Genomic DNA, 11,659 nt, shown 5'->3' on the forward strand with positions numbered 1-11,659 from the left:
CCTGGCAGTCCTTAGCAGGAGTCCTTAGCAGAAATTCTGGCTGGCTCAAACAAAAGGAGTTCGGGCTGCTACTGCCACTGCCACTGCTGCTGCTGCCTCCATACTTCCAGTCATAGCACGCACTCTAGCTTGACTCCCACTTCCTCTTGCCCCACCCCTTCCTGCTGCGTCAGTAAGTTAAAGGGGCACGGAAGACTATCAAATCCCATAACCCATTACGAGGAGTACAGCTGAGAAAGGGAGAAGAGACATAGATGAGAGCTTGAGGTAATGAAGGGGTTTTTAAGGCTGGAAGAGACTTTGAAGGCAGTAGAGGGAGCAAGTTAATAGGGAGAGCACAGACATTAAAAACGGACATGGAGAATTCAGTCTGTGGGGCAAAAAGAAGCAGAAGATTGGATTCAGTGTGCGTGTGCAGAGATGCTATCTGCCATCTTTTTTTGTGGGGGAAAGGAGGAAAGCGTGAGAGATTATATCAAGGAGTTTTGAGATGAAGGAAATGGGGGAAAAGGGAGCTTATGTTGAATGACCTCAATTTTTTTCAGTAAAGTAAGAGCCCATGTTCTTGGAGACAGTGGGGAAGGGTAAGAAGTATGGGGAGCTTGAGGACAGTGAAAAAAAGTTTAGAATAACTTCTGTTGGAAGTGAGATAGGGAATGAATTAGAGATGAATAAAAGGACTTCCTTGCAGCATTTAGGGCTGGATAACATGAATTTGTGATGTTACCAGTTAGCATAAGCAACTATTTCAATGAGATCATTGATGTGACTATTTCCTACATTGATGAACATTGCAACCCATTTATTCCTTGTTATTCTGTGCAATTCTTCTCTGTATTCTTGTATGCTATTTATTTCAACTCTTGGAACAAATACAGAATGATACATGATAAATATGTAAGAAGCATAAACAAATTACGTTTTTGAGGTTTGACTGAAAGGGTAGTAAGGACTCAATAAACATTTATTAAGTCCCTACTATGTTGCAGGCACATTGCTAAGCACTAGGGGTGGAAATAAAAAGATAGTCTCCACCCTTAAAGAGCTTACAATATAATGGGGGAAGATAGTACACTTGAGGGTACCTGGTATGGGGGCATGATGTTTGTGGAGTCAAAATCATGCAGAGAAGCTGGAGGGAAATGGAGAGACTGCTGGTAAATTCTAAACCCTCTATAAAGGGAGGCTTTGGGAACAATTTTTTACCGCATTCTCTAATCTCCCTGTCAGAGAGAGAAGCAGCTGAGGGAGTTGTGAAGCTGTTGAGTCTCAAAGCTGAAGCAACCTTAGTGATGATGAGATTTCTGGTAATGAGCTTCTCCTAGGGGGAAGCATGATGTTGGTGGAGTCAAAATCAAGCCAAGAAGCTGGTGGGAAATGGAGAGCAAATTAAGGAATCAAAGAAGATTTCCTTAAGTAGGTGATAATTTGAATTGAGCTTTAATGAATGGTTGGGATCTACTAGTCAGTAAACATTTATCAAGCACCTACTATGTGCTAGGGATAAAAAAAAAAGGTAAAAAGACACCCCCTACCCTCAAGGTGCTTACATTCTAATGGGGGAGACAATAAGTGAAGAAATATATAAAAACCAAGCTATATACAGGATAATTAGAAAATAATTAACAGAGGGAAGGCATTAGATTTAAAAGGAGTTAGGAAAAGCTGCCTATAGAAGGTGGGATTTTAATGGGATTGAAGGGAATCCAGGGAGGTTAGTAGATAGAGTGGAGGAGGGAGGGCATTCCAGGCATGAGGATAATCCAGAGAAAATGCCTAGAAACAAGAGATCAAGCGTCTTATTTATGGAACAGTCAGGAGGCCAGTGTCACTGGATGAGTGGGAGAGTAAGTAAGAAGTCTAGAAAGGTAGGAGGGAGGTAAGGTTATGAAGGGCTTTAAATGCTCAATTTTGTATTCTTGAAGAGATTTAAGAGATAGAAATGGAGGAAGAATTTTCAATCAGTCAATTAATAAACATTTTTAAATGTGCCAGACACTGTAGTAAGTGCTGAGGATACAAAATGAGGCAAAAGACAGTCGGTGCCCTCAAGGAGCTCACCATTTAATGGAACAACAAGAAGCAAATATTTACAACAAGCTACATACAGGATAAATAGGGCATAATTAACAGCAGGACAGTACTAGAATTAAGAAGAATTAAGAAAAGTTTACTGTAGACAGTGTGATTTTATTTGGGACTTAAAGGAAGCCAGCTGTAAAGCAAAGTCTGAACAGAGTGCAGAGGCAGGAAACACATGTATCAGGGATGATAAACAGTTTCATTTTTGTAGACCATGGAGTATTTTGAGGGGAATAGCATGAGATAAGTTTTCAAATTCAAGGTGGTGAAAGATTATGGAGGACTTTGAATGCTAAGTTAAAGAGTGTGGACTTTCCTCAGATAATATGGAATGCTGAAAGATTTTGAGGGGAGGAATCTCAAGACCAGTTCTATCCATAAGAAAGATAAATATGTTCACAATATGAAGAGAGGATTAGAGCCAGCAGATAGTGGAGGTGGGAAGTATCATTTAGGAGGCTATTATAATAGTCTAGTATGGTGGTAATTAAGGCCTATATTAGTGTGGTGGCAGGGAACAGATGTAAGGCACCCTTACATTCCTAGAAGGGGTAACTACTTGGATATGATGGATGCAGGAGAAGAAAGAGTTCTGAGTAATACCAGACTTGCAAAAATGATTTTTGCTACAGATAGAAAAGCAAAGTTGGAGAAGAAGTTTAAAGAGAACAGATAATAAGATTAATTTGGGGCATGTTGCATTTGAGGCACCAATGAGATATCCATGTGGAAATATTTTAGAGGCAATTGGGCATATAGGTATGGATATTGAGTGAGAGGTCAAGTTTGGAGATAATTTGGGATTTATCTGTGCACAAATGCTAGTTGAAACTATGGAAGTAGATGATAATGTCAAGGGAGAAAGGGCTATAAGAGAAGGTTAAGGGTTTGTTGTTGGATTGAAACTTGGGGAACAGGATTCACAAAAGGAAGAATTGTCAAAGAATTGATTAGATGGTCAAGAAGAGAACTAGGAGTGGGGTATCACTGAATCTAATAGAAAAAATAACACATCAAAAGTAGAAGACAATCAGTATTTCTGGTGCTGAAGATTAGTACTGAAAAAAGGCCCTTGGATGTAGCAACAAGGAAGTTGAAAGAAGAGTTTCATTAGAGTGGTGAGTATAGGAGACATACTTCAAAGGGTGGAAGAGAGAAAATGGAGTTGCTGGTAGTAGATAGCTTTTAAAAGAAATTTGGGGAATAAAAGAGGAGGTGGAGCCAAGATGACAGAGTAAAGGCAGAGACTTGCCTGAGATCTCCCCAAACCCCTCCAAATACCTTTAAATACTGACTCTAAACAAATTCTAGAGCAGCAGAACACATGAAAAGAACACACAGCTCAAGACAACTTAGAAGCTTGTTAGGAAAGGTCTGTTGCATCTTTGTGAGACTACAGCACAGTCTGGCACTTGCTGTGGCAGCACAGACTAGCCCTAGCAAACCAGGAGCCAACTTTGGGAACTACTGAATTATCAGTGGCAGCAACTGCTTCCAAAGCTCTCACCTACAGATGGTGAGGGGGTCGAACAACTGCTCAGAAGGAGACTACAGGGATCTCTTTGCTAGCACTGAGGCAGGACTGTGTTTTTTTGCCTATATTAGGATCTGGGGCACAATCCTGGGTAGCAGTCCCAAGGCAAGGAGGAGCACTAATACAACAGAGCTTGTGCTCAGAGTGGAGGGGTGGGGAGGGCTTCCTCACAGTTCTGGGGCAGACAAGAGTGCTTGTGGTTGTTCACAGACCAGTATAGAGTAGTAAGCACCTCTTCTTAGACCATACCACTTTGGAAGAACTGAAAACTTACAGGTTCCTAGAAGCATCTCTGAAAACAGCTGCACAAAATCCCTGAAACTTAGGACAATGCACCCTCCACCATGGAAGCCGAGTCTTACTTTAACAAAGAGTTAAAAATCAGGTAATAGACTGGGAAAAAGAGTAAACAACAGGAAAAAACTCTGACTATAGAAGGTTATGGTGACAAGGAAGATCAAAACACTCAGGAGAAGATAACAAAATCAAAACTCTTATATCCAAAGCCTCCAAGAAAAATACAAATTGGTCTCAGGCCATGGAAGAGCTCAAAAAGGATTTTGAAAATCAAGTAAAAGAGGTAGAGAAAAAACTGGGAAGAGAAATGAGAGGGATACAAGAAAATAATGAAAAACAACTTAACAGCTTGGTAAAGGAGACACACAAAAAAATACTGAAGAAAATAACACCTTAAAAAACAGACTATAGTAAAAGTGTTCCAAAAAGCCAATGAGGAGAAGAATGCCTTAAAAAGCAGAATTGGCCAAATGGGAAAAGAGGCACAAAAATTCACTGAAGAAAAAAACTCCTTAAAAAGTATAATTGGCCAGATGGAAAAGGAGATACAAAAGCTCAGGGAAGAAAATAAAATTATAATTGAGCAGATGGAAGCTAATTACCCTATGAGAAATAAAGAGACAACAAAACAAAACCAAAAGAATGAAAAAAAATAGAAAACACTGTGAACTATCTCATTGAAACAACTGACCTGGAAAATTGATCCAGGAAAGAGAATTTAAAATTTTTTGGACTACCTGAAAGCCATGATAAAAAAAAAGCCTAGACATCATCTTTCAAGAAATTATCAAGGAAAACTGCCTTGATATTCTAGAACTAGAATATTTTTACAATATTGGATAAAATAGAAATTGAAAGAATTCACAAATCACCTCTTTCAAGAAATCCAAAAATGACAACTCCCAGGAATATTGTAGCCAAATTCCAGAGCTCTTGGATCAAGGAGAAAATATTGCAAGCAACCAGAAAGAAACAATTCAAGTATTGTAGAGTCACAGCCAGGATAATACAACATTTAGTAGCTTCTACAGTAAAGGATGAGGGGGCTAGAATATGATATTCCAGAAGGCAAAGGATCTAGGATTACAAGAATCATTTTCCCAGTAAAACTGAGTATAATCCTTCAGGGGGGAAAATGGATATTCAATTAAAAAGAGGACTTTCAAGCATTCTTGATGAAAAGACCAGAGCTGAATAGAAATTTGACTTTCAGATTTTAGATCCAAGAGAAGCATAAAAAGGTAAACAGGAAAGGGAAATTATAAGGGACTCACATACGGTTAATTACTTAATATGGTTGAACATTCCTGCATGGGGAGATGATTCTTGTGACCCATTATTAGGACAGTTAGGAGGAATATATATAGACAAAGGGCACAGATGTGAGTTGAATATGAAGGGTTAATACATAAAAAATAAAATTAAGCCGTAAGAGAGGGATGTGCTGGGAGGAAGGGAAAGGGAGAGGTAAAATGGGGTAGATTATCTCGTATAAAAGAGGCAAGAAAAAGCTTTTACAATGGAGGGGAAGAGTGGGAAGGTGAGGGGGAATGAGTGAACCTTACTCTCGTCAAAATTGGCTTCAAAATGGTCTAATATAATATACACACTCATTAGCCATGTGACCTTGGGCAAGTCACTTAACCCCAATTGCCCCTCCAAAAAAAAATGTATAATATACACACTTGTAATGGGAATGTAAATTTTAAAGATCTTCCCTGCCCCTAGGCTAATGTGCACCTGGAGCCTGGGGTGGGAGGCTTGTTTTTCAGTAGATACTTCTTGATTGGCCAGTGAGTCAATAAGGTTGTTACATTCTCTGAGCCAGGAGAAGGCTATATAAGCCCTGATGTGTAGCTTTGTTTTGGGACTCACTTTGAAAAGTGTTCTGTGATTTGATCTGGATTATGGGAAGCCATTGTCCAGAGTCCCCCGGCTTTGAAAAACCCAGATGTTGTTTGGTATGGATGTAATGGTTGGACAGTTTGGAAAGCTGTCTACTTGATCTGTTTCTCTGTCTTGATAATTCTGCCTGTATACTTTGAAGTTTGGGGTGCTGACCTTTTTCCCCTGAACGAGGTAAACGATACATGTTTGACTGATTAAAGTAAGCTTGTTAACCCATTTTGAGTTGTTTTCCTTTATCAAAGCAGATCCAAGAACCTGTGGTGGCAGCAAACCCTGAGGACCCTTGGGGTATTTGCTGCTACAACACTCAATTGGATATAGAAATTTTTCTTACCCTATAGGAAAGAAGGAGGGGGAGGGGATAAGAGAAAGGGTGGTGTGATAGAAGGGAGGGCAGATTAGGGGAAGGGGTACTTGGAAACAAAACACTTTTGAGGAGGGACAGGGTAAAAGGAGAGCAAGAATAGAATAAATGGAGAGGAGAATAGGATGGAGGGAAATGCAGTTATCAGTAGTAATTGTGAAAAAAAATTTTTTTTGAGGCAGGTTTCTCTGATAAAGGACTAATTTCTTGAACATCTGATGAACTGAGACAAGTTTATAAAAATAAGACCATTCTCCAATTCATAAATGATCAAAAGATGTGAAGAGTTTCCAGATGAAGTAATCAAAGTTATCTACAGCCATATGAAAAAATGTTCTAACTCACTGTTGATTGGATAAATATGAATTAAAACAATTTTGAGGCACTGCCTCATACCTATTAGATCAACTAATAGGACAGAAAAGGAAAATAGCAAATAGTTGAAGGGATGTGGTAAAAATGAGACATTAATGCGCTGTTGGAATTGTGAACTAATTCATCCATTCTGTAGAAAAATTTGGAACTGTGCCCAAAGGGCTATAAAGCCATGCAGACCCTTTGACCTAGCAATACCACTACTAGGTCTATAACCCTAAAAGAGAGAAAAAAAAAAGAAAAGGACCTGTATGTACAAAAATATTTATGGTAGCTCTTTTCTGGTGGCACAGAATTGGAAATTGAGGGAGATGCCCATCAATTTAAGAATGATTGAACAAATTATGGCATGTGATTGTGATGGAATACTGTTGTGCTATAAGAAATGATGAGCAGGATGCTCTCAGAAAAACCTGTAAAGACTCACATGAGCTGATGCAAAGTGAAATGACCTGTGTACAAAGTAACAGCAATAGTGTAAGATAATCAGCTGTGAATGACTTAATTGTTTCAGCAATGCAACGATCCAAGATGATTTTGAAGGGCTTACGATGAAAAATGTTATTCATCTCCAGAGAGAGAGAACTGATGGTGTCTGAATACAGATTGAAGCATACTTTTTTTAATTTTATTTTTTCTTGAGGTGTTTTTTTTTTTGATCTGTTTTCTTTTACAACATAACTATTATGGAAATGTTCTGCAAGACTATATATATAATCTATATTGAATTGCTTGCTTTCTCAGTGGGTGGGGGGCCTAGGGAGGGAAGAAGGGAGAAAATTTGGAACTCAGTTTTAAAAACAATTGTTAATTGTTTTTACATGTAGCTGAGGAAAAAAATACCTAATTACAAAAAAAGTTTTAAGAAATGGATTTTAAACTGCACACATGTAACTACTATAAATATTAAAGTCACCATCAGTTTAAACAAAAATAAAGAAATTGGGGTTGGAATAGTACAGGTAGGAAAAGGGGACAAGGAGAGAAGTTAACTTTAGTAGAGAGTAAGCATTCCTCTTCCTGAAGCAGGATGGTGGGTTTGTGAATGAAGAGAAGGGGACATCTGAAGAGATGTGACAGTAGAAAGAGCAGAATATACCAGCTGGCTGAATTAGGAGAAGGGAATGAATGATGTTGCTCAAAAATTTTATAGGAATAGAGTTAGGGATTTGAGAAAGCCGCCATTAACTTCAATTTTTTCAGTGAAATAGGAGGCTAAATAATCTGCTGTAAGTATGGGGACTTGGAGAATAGAAAAAGTTTGGAGCAGTTGTGGTGGAGAATGTGATAGAAAATCAATAAGAGTAAAGTGACACCCCTTTCCCAGGAATTCTGATAAATTTTTTAGTGGAAGTTGGTTAAGGCATGTGGTTATTGGGGTATAAGTAGTTGGCTGAAAAAATGTTAAACCGTTGGGCTAGACTAACAGAGGTATCAGACAGGTTGCTCATGGTGGTATGTAGCCTTGTATATTCTAAAGTGTGGCCTAAACCAGATTAAAATGTAGCTGAGAAATAACAACAAAATAAATAAAAATATAGTAAAGTGTAATGTTCATGTATGGTTTTCTAAGTCAATATGTAACTGCAGGAATCTTTTTGTATGGTTTAGTGGCCCTGTTTCTATTTGAGTTTGACATCACTGGGCTACATGATCTTTGAGGGCTCCTTCTAGTCCTTAGACTCCCTAAGATGGATCCAGATATGAATTTTTTGAAAGCTTTTTTTACCTTGATGTTAATGCTACCTACCTTACATAAGTTATTTTAGGATTTAAGTATAGTACCATAAAATATTAACATATCCACATATAGTGTGTGTTACTGTACTATTATACAGTAGTACAATACAGTTGCATTCTGTGTTCAATCAGAGTCCCCAAAGTAACAAATTCTAAAACATAGGTCTTGACCTCTGCTGACAAAATAAGGTTCATATGATTCAAAGGCATGACCTCAGGAACCTCCCAGTTGCCAGTCCCCTATAGAATAAATGTGGGAACTATTAATAGCATCTAATTTGCCATGGCGCTGCACAGAGAGAGTAAATCTTTAGGAAGTTCCAGGCATTTGCACTTATTAAATATGGGTACATCTTTGTACTTTAAAGCAAGTGGGTGGTTGTTCTTGACTCTGAGTAATTGATATGATGTACTCCTGATGATTCACATTGTGGGATATAAGTAGCTATATTTTACTTTGGCTCTCTGTCATGCAGAGCCCATTGCCTGCTTTCAGTTCATTTCAACCAATATTTGTTGCATCACCACAGAATATGACAAGGCCGTATCTCACAGTGGTTATAATTTCTTGGATTGTCCAGGCTGTCCATAATTGCTTGGGCTACCTCTGTTGTTGTTCAATCATATCTGACTCCTCATGACCCCATGGCCCATAGCATGTCATGCCCTTCTATTCTCTACTGTCTTTCAAAGTCTGTCCAACTTGATCTCCAGTTCCTCTCCCTCTTAAAAAAAATATCCTGCTCTTTTGGTAATTCTGAGTTCACATATTGAAGAAGCTTAGCTTGCAGAATCTTAAACATGATCTTGCTTGCATGTGAATTAAGCACAATTTATTTGGTCATTTGAACATTATGTAAATTGATCTTTTGTAATCCATTGACCACTGTGGAGTTTTCCAAATTTGTTGGCATTTTGAGTGCAGCACTTGAATAGCATCTTCTTTTTAGATTTTAAATAGCTCAGCTGGAATTCTGTCACCTCCACTACCCCCCCCCCCCTTTTTTTTTTTTTAGCAATGCTTCCTAGGCCCACTTGATTTCATTCTCCAGAATATCTGGCTCTAGATCAGTAATCACACCATCATGGTTATCAGTGATGTTAAGGTCTTGCTTTTATAGTTATTTTGTGTATTCTTACTACCTCTTCTTAATTTCTTCTGCCTCTATTAAATTGGACTAGCTCTAACTCAAGCCTTTATGTTTAATATGACCCTAGAGGATCTAGAACCATCCAGAGCACAGAGTAACAGATGAACCGGGATGTCCTCCATCTGACATTGTTCATTTAATATGGGTACTTACCTGCCTGTGTACCTCCCCTTCTATTCAGGAGCTGACCCCATGTTGAGTATTATAGGAGGAATATTTTATGGTGCTTAAAATACTCTTTATGAAGGGTTTTCATCTGCTTTTATCAAAATAATTTGTCAGTCAGCAAGCACTGTTAGAAGAATAACTATGTGCCAGACACTTTGTTAAGATATGGGAATACAAAGAATAGCAAAAAACCCAAAACCAAAAAACCAAACCAAACCACAAAACCCAGGTCCTGCCATAAGGGATACAACATGTAAATAACTGGGCATATATAGCATGGATAAAGATAGTACAAAAGGGGCAGCCCAAGGGTGGGTTGGGAGGGAGACCAGGAAATACTACTTGCAACAGGTGGGCTTTGAATTTAGTCTTGAAGGAAGTCAGACAAAATAAGAGGTAGACGTGGCTGAGCACTTGTATTGCTTTGAATTCTTTGGTAAGTGTCAGTGAAGTTAGAAATGAGGGAGCCTGCAAAGTAAGAGAGATTCACATTTTTCTAAGGAAGAGACAGGATATTTTTTTTCCCAGGGAAACTTGGTTATGTTGTAGTTTATCATTTGGCAATGTGGTAGCTCAGTCAGTTGTATTTTAACTTAAATTCTCAGAATTTAAGGAAAGAAGTTGTTTTGTTTTTTCCTCACATAGAATTCAGAGATATTCTTTGGACTTCCTTGAATAATTTAATTTAGCAGCCATTTATTAAACACTTACTGGTTATAGGCACTAGTGATTTAGAAAAAAATGAAACAATCTTTGCTCGCAGGGAATTTACATTCAGTACTAAAGGGAATATGATATGTACACAGATAAGTAAATAAAAAATAAAGTGAGGAGCTTGATGGTACCATTAATGGGAGGAGTCAAGCAGATCTTCATTGTAAAGGTGTGAGTGCATTCATGATACAGAGATGACCTGATCAGTTGATCTGTGTTAGAGATGGATGGTCAAACTCAAAATGGCCTCATAAGATTAATTCTCTTAGAAGACTCTGAGCTAAGATGATAAACATAGAAGAATTAATGAAGCTTGGTGTCAGAATCCTTGCAAATGACAGGTATTTTAAAAATTAAATTTTATTACATCATATTGCAAAAGGGAAGTCTTATTCATCTTCTCATCTTTATTTTCTCTTTAGTGCTTCATCTTTGGGTAGAAGTGGAACCTGAAGAATGCTCAGAAGACATAAAGTACCCCCACTTCAGAAAATGTGATTAAAAGATTTGGAAAGGAAATTAAAGGGAAAAAAAGCAAGACAGAAATTAGAAATTTTGTCATTCTGCATTAAAAACCAACCAAAGGGATGTTACTATTTTCTGTTGTTGCTGTGGCCTAATAGTGAAAGTGAGTCATATAATTTTTCATTGTATTCTGCATTTGGTTTATCATGGCTCCTGAATGAGAGGCAAGCATTTTAAATACATATGTAGCAACAGAGCATATAATTAAAATTTCTTGGTTTCAGATAGTTTTTGGCTTGCATTTTGAAAGAGGTAGCCCTATATCATTTAAAATTGGATACTCATTGCATCTTCTGTTGTGTTTGTGTTAGTTTTGTGTACATTCTGTTCATGCTCTACACAACACTGTGGTAGTATGTAACTTTTGTGTCAGTGTTAAGGTATAAAAAAGAACTAATCATTGACAATTTACTGTGTGAGCCTCGTGTATCTTTTAGACTTTCTTTTTTCTAAAAAGGTAATAAAACAATAACAACAAACCACTTTGTTATTAAATAAATTCTGCTACCTTTCCGTCTAATAGTATTTTTTCTAGATAATGCATTGATATATATATATATATATATATATATATATATATATATATACGTGTATATATATATATATATATTTTACAAAAGATACGCCTGAATTCCCTGTGAAATGATATTTTTCCAGAAGTATCATGTGGTATTTTAACTTCTCTTATTTGCGAGGTTATCTTATATAAAGGGTTTCCCCTATCCCTCATTTTTTTGTAAATTTTAAAATTTTAAACTTAACTACAAAATAAGAAAAAAAAGCATTGCCATGTGCATAGCA

At 37.5% G+C, this 11,659-nt stretch overlaps 1 protein-coding gene across 1 annotated transcript in view; it reads left to right on the plus strand.

The window, feature by feature from the left end:
* The window catches only part of DTD1 (D-aminoacyl-tRNA deacylase 1), a 254,173-nt gene extending 242,802 nt beyond the window's left edge, over positions 1–11,371 (plus strand). Inside the window, exon 6 of the mRNA XM_069075478.1 lies at positions 10,756–11,371. The gene's annotated coding sequence lies outside the window, so the exon portion shown is untranslated. The remainder of the gene's footprint in view (positions 1–10,755) is intronic.
* The last annotated feature ends 288 nt before the right edge of the window (positions 11,372–11,659 follow it).

Source organism: Petaurus breviceps, unplaced genomic scaffold (assembly GCF_028583685.1).
Source record: "Petaurus breviceps papuanus isolate PSGF00001 unplaced genomic scaffold, PetGlider_PUasm1.0 90919, whole genome shotgun sequence".
Classification (NCBI taxonomy): Eukaryota; Metazoa; Chordata; class Mammalia; order Diprotodontia; family Petauridae; genus Petaurus; species Petaurus breviceps.